We start from the raw sequence: 8767 nt of genomic DNA, 5'->3' as shown, positions 1-8767 counted from the left end.
TACTCGGTCGACACTCGGTTGATAATTGGGGATGACTCGGTTGATGTTGTACTGCTATGGGGGTCGTCGTATCGACCAACGTGGCTGTCGACCGATATAGATAGCAATACACCGACCCTTACTGACACCTCACCGACACATCACCAATACTTCATCGATATTTTACCGCTTACCGGCCGATAGTATTGGCTGATATATCGGCATAGTCTCTTGATATCGGTCAATATTCTATTGATATGTTTTTTCGACACTTCGTCCTTATCTCGATCGACATTCGTGTACATAGTGCACCGCTATATAGGTCGTCATATCAGTTAATGGCCAATATAGTAACGACCGACAGTTGGTCAATAGTCTGTCGTTATCTCATTTTATTCTTCCACTATTGCAACATTTTACCATATTAGGTCAAGAGAACGCATAAAAAAATATGCCAGCGTATTACACTGTAGTGTTCCGGTTAATCAGTTTAGAACAAAGCAAAATCCTCGTTCCTTTTTCGTTTCGACCGAGTATCGGCCGATGCATCGACCGATACTTGACCGACGGTTCACCGATATATTGCCGACACACTGCCGATGCTATTGCGACCGACTGTCGGTCGATCTCTCAACCGAAGGTGTTCCAATGATGGGTCGATACGTCGCCCATATAGCGGCCGATGTGTGACCGACACTCGCCCGCTACTCGACCGACAATCGACCAATACTCGGTGGATACATCGACCGAGATATCAACCGTAAGTGGACCATGAGTCGACCGACATATCGACCGTTACCATCGATAGAGGCCCCCTATAAGACACAAGATCCGAAAAAAAGCCTAAATCTTTAAGGTAGTGGTTAACGCAATATGCCCTGGCATGGTGCTTTTTGTCGTTGGCAACAGTGAATTTGACAACTGAAAGCGATGGGTTGAGGTGTGTTTGTTAGGTTTGAAACGATCGATGATGATGGTGATGATTATTGTTTTGTTGCTTACTACCTTGCACAACACATCTATGCAAATTAGTTGAAAAGGTTATAAAAATAAATAACAAATAAACGAATAAGTTAATCAACAGAAAAGACATAAACGCCGGTCAAATAAGCGATACAGTGCAATCCCTCCTTGTTTGAAACAGTTAGTGGTTGAAAAGAGGGGAATATTAATATACAATTACTTTACATGTATCACCTTTATTGCCATTTGGTTCTGTTGTTATTGTATGATTTGTTTGTAAAGATAACTGGAATTATATTCATATGATACTGTATTAAGAACGGTGCCTACTAATACCGAAGTATTTTTGTGCGGCTTATGACTATGCAGGAAAAACAGATCTTAGCAAGGCCTCTTGGAATCCAAAAAGAAAATTGGGGGTAACCACGCATTTTTCAGAGATAATTAAGCAATAATATCTCTAAAAAGCGACAAAATATAAAGCAATGTATGGGATTTTTTTCCTAAATTGAAGTTTAATTATCTCTGAAAAATGCATGGTTACCCCTAATTTTCCTTTGAGATACCAAAAGCACTTGCTAAGTTCTGCTTTCTCCGTATAGTTTTAAACCGCGCAAAATTATCCCTGTATTAGTAGGCACCACCCCTAGGAAACCCAAGTATCTCGAGATGCGCAGAACGTATGCGCAGTAACAATAGTAGGCACCGTCCTTAAATAAAAATGTCCCTACTTATTTATAATTTTGTGTAGTTCAACACTACCTTCAATATCTCAAACTGTTTTTTTTGTTTTTTGGGAGGGTTCAGGATATCAAGATTGTACTGGCAGTAGTTAAATAACAAAACAATCCCCCCAAGACTTGCAACCCCAATTACAATTTCTTTTGAACAATTTTTCAAAAAAATAGGCAGTATTCAGCATATTTCCGACTTACAAAAGTCAGTTTCCACAGAGAAGCAAGTAGGAAAATAGCAGGCGGAAGGCAAGCAGAACAGTGACCTTCACCTTCGAAAATGGTACATTCTCCAGCAGTGGGTGAAATCCGACTTTTTCAGTTCACACTTTCGAGAAGACCAGTTTTGAAAGAATCCTCAGTATATATAATTATAGATCAAAACATAGTCTTCAATTTCAGCTAATCTCCTGATGCACCACATTTCGCAAGTTTATGAATATTACTATAGCTACGTACCCAAACCATTTAACAGAACGACAACGCAGTTAAACTTTGTCACGTTGGCGATCCAGCGACAGATACAGCAATTGGCCCAGACTTGCCAAAGACGTAGAGCACATTAGAGCCTTATTGCAGTTTTGAATTTTTCTTTTTTTTTTTTTTTTTTTTTAATTAAACACTTTATTGATACAAATAAACAGTCATAACGATAAACAGTAACTACAGAAGATAAGTACAATCAATAACGGTGTTACATTAATAGAAGTTAAAAAAATGGATAAAAGGAATAATTTACGGCACTAATTAGTTGAAACGAAAAGTAAACAATTGAAAAAAAAGAAAAATAAACACTGAGTGAAGCCGCCAGTCACGCTACAATCACGCATCTTTACGAGCCACAATTTTCGATCCTGTACTGTTCAAAACGTTTAAGTGCGAATTCATCTGAATGAGGTTTCTTTGACAAATTTTTGCATGTGTAAAGATATATCTTTTGTAGTAAAAAATACACTTTATAGGGAATCAAACACATAACAGCCACCATTGCTATGATTAAAAACCGTTCAAAATCATTGTCTGGAAAAGAATAGCAGTTACTCAGAATGTGACTACATTTCAGATGTAACACGTGGTATACATTCTTTCTTTTACTACAGATAACTGACTTATCTCTTGCGTTTATACTAAACTGGAAATAGTGTTCACAAGAGCTGCCCTCTAGTTTGACAATTTGTATACACCGTATTCACAAATGGCGGATGCGCGGGAAAAAACTGGCACTAGGCATCAAAACGAGGCGTTTTAGGATAAACAAAAAATAATTTGCCTGCGAGTACAAGCTCACAGAGAGACTATTTAGCTGATAAGCTCCTAAACAGCAAGTTTTTCAGATCGCTGGTTTTATTCCGAACGAGAGAGGTCTAGTGTTTCTTGGTTCGTTTCTTGTAGCAATCCTAAATGCAAAATAGACAATCACGGAAACAAATCGGTTAGAGTTTTTGTTTCCGAAGGATTCAGCTTTCGAGCGCAGATGGATAGAGATACTACAGAAGTTTTTTTGGTATGTCTTTCGGAATCCGAAGGTAAGATAGGTCTTGAAGGAAACAAAATGAACATACAAAAGGATGCATTTCTAACGAGAATTGCGTGATCAACTTCGTATCGGACGTTCCGAGCGCAAGAGAGACTACAACCATTTGTCTAAACCACTATAATACCAAGAAAAAAAACATACGAAGACAACAACGAAAAGACGTGAAGGATGTGGAGAGAAACGGCTGGACGAATAATTTAAAAAGAAGCAACAGATGAACCAAGATTTGTCCGGTTTCGATTCATTTATATTGTAGCCGTACTGTAAACAACAAGCAGAGAATGCAGTCCCTCAAAATTCATAATTTGTTAAATCAATCAAGTCATCAAAATCCAACTGTTTAATAATGGAACAAGCTCAGAAGGAACATTTCTTGCCTGAATGAGAAAATTATATCCCGTGAAACAGGGACTAGAGAACACAGCATTGTGGCTTTTTAACCGGCATTTCGGTTGAAATCATTAAAGATTTGCATACTTAATTAGGTAATTTGTCAGAATTAGATTATCGTATTTCGCTTTACACTGGGTTCCTAAACTTGCCATTCCTTGTAATGCAGTTACAATATAACGCATTTGAGAGCTCCACTCATGTCCAATACACCCAATCTTAGTCGAATCGTCAGTAAGCGAAGACGATTCGACTCACCAGAAGTCAGGTCGTGAATAAATGCTTCGCAAGGTCGCTATCGATCGATTCGTTTGCCCTTGCAGTCGACCCGTCTTGCCGGAAGTCGATTCGCTTACGGGATCGTTTGCCCTTGCAGTCGACCAGTCTTACCGGAAGTCGATTCGCTTGCGGGCTATGAGGGAGGGCAGACTGAACGTCGACGATTCGACTCGATTCGACTCGAATCGATCGGTTTGCCTTTGCAGTCGACCCGTCTTACCGGAAGTCGATTCGCTTGCGGGCTATGAAGGAGGGCAGAAAATGTTGACGATTCGACTCGATTCGACTCGAATCGATCGATTCGTTTGCCCTTGCAGTCGACCCGTCTTGCCGGAAGTCGATTCGCTTGCGGGCTATGAAGGAGGGCAGAAATGTTGACGATTCGACTCGATTCGACTCGAATCGATCGATTCGTTTGCCCTTGCAGTCGACCCGTCTTACCGGAAGTCGATTAAGCTTGCGGGCTATGAAGGAGGGCAGAAAATGTTGACGATTCGACTCGAATCGCGACTTTTCGACCCTCCCTCAAGAGCTGCTTGCCGTGTTTTAATCGAAGTGTCTTAGCCAATCGACTTCGGTTAGACGGGTATGACTGTAGGGCAGAAAATGTCGATCGATTCGAGTCGAATCGAGTCGAATCGTCGACAAGTCGACCCGTCTTACCGGAAGTCGGTTCGCTTGCGGGCTATGAGGGAGGGCAGAAAATGTCGACGATTCGACTCGATTCGACTCGAATCGCTCGAATTGATCGATTCGTTTGCCCTTGTAGTCGACCCGCCTTACCGGGAAGGTAACAAAGAAGGCAGGTAGAAAAGCGTGTATATGCTCGTTCTTAAAGCGTTTGCGCGGTAAAGAGCGTGTACACGAGAAAGGAAATATACATAAACCTTCCTCGTTCTTAAAGCGTTTGCGCGAGAAAGAGCGTGGACACGAGAAAGGAAATATACATAAACCTACTAATATACATAAGACACGAGAAAGGAAATATACATCAACCTTCCTCGTTCTTAAAGCGTTTGCGCGAGAAAGAGCGTGGACACGAGAAAGGAAATATACATAAACCTTCCTCGTTCTTAAAGCGTTTGCGCGAGAAAGAGCGTGGACACGAGAAAGGAAATATACATCAACCTTCCTCCTTCTTAAAGCGTTTGCGCGAAAAAGGAAATATATATATATGAACATCCCAGAGAGAGCGAATATAGATGAACCTCCATGAGAAAGGAAATATACATGAATATTCCTCGTTCTTAAAACCTGTTAGACCGTGCGACGAAATTTACATAAAACCTTCCTTGAGTTCCTGAGGGCCTGGGGACGAGGCTGCGATTTTCAGCAAAGGACGCGTGCATGTGAACTATGGCTGGCTTTATGAAAGACCACATGCGGTTATTTCGGTTTTCTTCTAATCTTAATTTTGTGAGAAGAAGTTTTTTAAATTATCTGAGTTGACGTCAGTTGCTAAGAGGTATGTGTGTAGAGAAAAGGAGGTCATTGTCAGTGGGAAGCGAAAGAGTTTGGATGGCGACGAGATCTTTGTTGGTGAATCGGAGAGCCTTTTTTATTTGTATCCAACTGAACATTTTTATTCATCAAAACAGTTAACCAGCATTTACTGTTTTCTTAAATTTTGTTATAGTTGTGATTATTTGGGAATAGGACTTTCTGTCATCCAATTCTGTGTGTCATCATACTCGTGAATAACAATCACAGAACAAATTAGACTCTACTCACTCCTATTACCATATTACCCTATTTCCAGCAACAATCCGCCTTCCGGTTGAAAGAACGCCTGCGCGAAAGTTTGAGCAGTGATTTTGAATTAAGATTTTTTGCCAGAAGTGCTTATAATCTAATTCCTACACCGTTTCCTAACGGCAAGTAACCATAGCCTTTCCGCTTGCTGCGCCTAAAGGTCGATTTCCACTGTCGCGTAAATTTAAAGTGCGTACGGGCGTGAATTTCATGACTGGCTTTACAGGCGTAAACATGGTAAATAAAATTAGAGTCGATGTATGAAAGGCCGCGCGTAAATAAATTTGCACGCGCGCGCATACGTAAGCTTCCAGGCCTGAAAACCCACCCTTCTCCAAGCGTAGTCAGAGAATTTTTCTTTAAACAGAGGTTGTCTCAGTAAACTACAATTTTTCAAGCCTGTTTCAAACAGATCCGGGTCATTACTTCAAGTAAAGAGAGAATTTCCTCAAAACAATCTGCAAATCTGACGCGTAAACGTACCTTACACGCGTGACAGATTTACACACCGCGCGCGGTTTATTATTTCATTTGCTTCATATTTTATACTGTCAATCAATTTAGTTTCACGTAGTTCCGCTATTGCGCAAATATTTGTCAGCTATATAAGCGTATGTCCCAATGTAAATTTCCATTGTACCTGAAGAAGGCTAGTTTGGCCAGCCGAAATATAGTAACCTTTAAACCGTATTTCTACGTTGTATCGGTCTCTGCTTCTTGTATCGTTTTTTTACAGCATGACGCATAGGTTGACCCAATCGACTTCCGGTTAGACGGGTCGATTGTAGAGCAAACGAATCGATCGATTCGAGTCGAATCGTCGACATTTTCTACCCTCCCTCAAGGCTGGCTTGCCGTGTTTTTACTAAGTGTCTAGCCAATCGACTTCCGGTTAGACGGGTCGACTGTAGGGCAAACGAATCGATCGATTCGAGTCGAATCGCCGACATTTTCTACCCTCCCTCAAGGCTGGCTTGCCGTGTTTTAACTAAGTGTCTAGCCAATCGACTTCCGGTTAGACGGGTCGACTGTAGGGCAAACAAATCGATCGATTCGAGTCGAATCGAGTCGAATCGTCGACATTTTCTACCCTCCCTCAAGGCTGGCTTACCGTGTTTTTACTAAGTGTCTAGCCAATCGACTTCCGGTAAGACGGGTCAACTGTAGGGCAAACGAATCGATCGATTCGAGTCGAATCGAGTCGAATCGTCGACATTTTCTACCCTCCCTCAAGGCTGGCTTACCGTGTTTTTACTAAGTGTCTAGCCAATCGACTTCCGGTAAGACGGATCGACTACAAGGGCAAACGAATCGATCGATTCGAGTCGAATCGAGTCGAATCGTCGACATTTTCTACCCTCCCTCAAGGCTCGCTTGCCGTGTTTTAACTAAGTGTCTAGCTAATCGACTTCCGGTTAGACGGGTCGACTGTAAGGCAAACGAATCGATCGATTCGAGTCAAATCGAGTCGAATCGTCGACATTTTCTACCCTTCCTCAAGGCTGGCTTACCGTGTTTTTACTAAGTGTCTAGCCAATCGACTTCCGGTAAGACGGATCGACTACAAGGGCAAACGAATCGATCGATTCGAGTCGAATCGAGTCGAATCGTCGACATTTTCTACCCTCCCTCAAGGCTCGCTTGCCGTGTTTTAACTAAGTGTCTAGCTAATCGACTTCCGGTTAGACGGGTCGACTGTAAGGCAAACGAATCGATCGATTCGAGTCAAATCGAGTCGAATCGTCGACATTTTCTACCCTTCCTCAAGGCTGGCTTACCGTGTTTTAGCTAAGTGTCTAGCCAATCGACTTCCGGTTAGACGGATCGACTACAAGGGCAAACGAATCGATCGATTCGAGTCGAATCGCCATAATCCCAGACGAATCGAGTCAGATTGGGTGTATTGGACAACCCTCTTTGAGAGTGACATTCCTGAATTTCCTTGCAGGATCGTTTTCTTAAAATTGATACCTTACTTCCAGTAGTTCCGCTTGACTTTGGTAACTGCCACATTTTCAATGACTTGCATGAATCTTGGCCAATCTTGCGATGCATGATATCTTTTTTATTTCGGGGAAAAAGCGCCTAAAATGTACCGAAATATTTATAATCTGTAGATTCATTTTCTTTCCTTCAAAAACTGTTTTAATTCCCTTTCCAAAAAATACATGGAATAAACCTTTGTGGCTCCTGCTAGAGTGAGGATCTTTCTAACAACTTTTCATATTTTCTGTAGACATTACACTCGAAGGTTTGAAACAAACAATCTAACTCAGTTTTTTCCCGTGAGTGTCTAGTTTGCATTTGAGATTGCTACTAGAAGCCAACCAATAAATAATAAACACTAGAACTTGAACTCGTTCGGACTAAGTGATCAGAAAAACTCAATTTTTAGAAACTCAGCACTTATCGACCCTCTAGAAGCTTACATTCGCTGGAAATTTTTTTTTGTTTATCCTAAAACGCCTCGTTTTGATGCGTAGTGCCAGTCTTTTCCGCGCGTGTGCGCCATTTGTGAATACGGTGTATTGAATATAAATATTGTGTATAGGACTGTTTAAGATAATATTCATAGAAATAGTCAACATATTGCTTTGTAAATCTGACACTGATGAAATCTACGACAATCATACAATATGTGACCTTTCACGGGAAAACGTCACCAACGGCTTTCCGTTAACCGGGAAAACGAACGGCTGCAGAATGGGTCACAAACAGGTCACCAAGCTGTTTGAAACGGGTTCCACTGAACGTTCGAACGGGTAATTGAGTATTTTGAACGGGTAGCCGGGCCAAACCGTTCGAGCGGCTCGTAAAAATTTCGAACGTGGGACCAAAACGTTTGAACGACTCATAAAAAATTTCAAATGAGTAAGCTTAGTTAACGTTCAAACGGCTCATGAAAATCTCAAATAGGTGACCTTAACGTGCAAACGGCTCCTAAAAAAAATTAAGAACAGGTAGTCAATGATTATAATAAGCCAAACGACTTGTTATCATCATTCGTTTCGTTCACTTCGAACGAATTCCGTGGCGTGAACGGCCAAACAGCTCACTTAAATTGATTTTAAACGGAAAGCTATAAAATCGTTGAAACTAGTGCTATTTCTGCTTTTTTTTACTTCTGAAATTA

This window comes from Pavona decussata, unplaced genomic scaffold (genome assembly GCF_977016875.1).
Source record: "Pavona decussata unplaced genomic scaffold, jaPavDecu1.1 SCAFFOLD_337, whole genome shotgun sequence".
NCBI lineage: Eukaryota > Metazoa > Cnidaria > Anthozoa > Scleractinia > Agariciidae > Pavona > Pavona decussata.
This window is presented reverse-complemented; position numbering follows the sequence as displayed.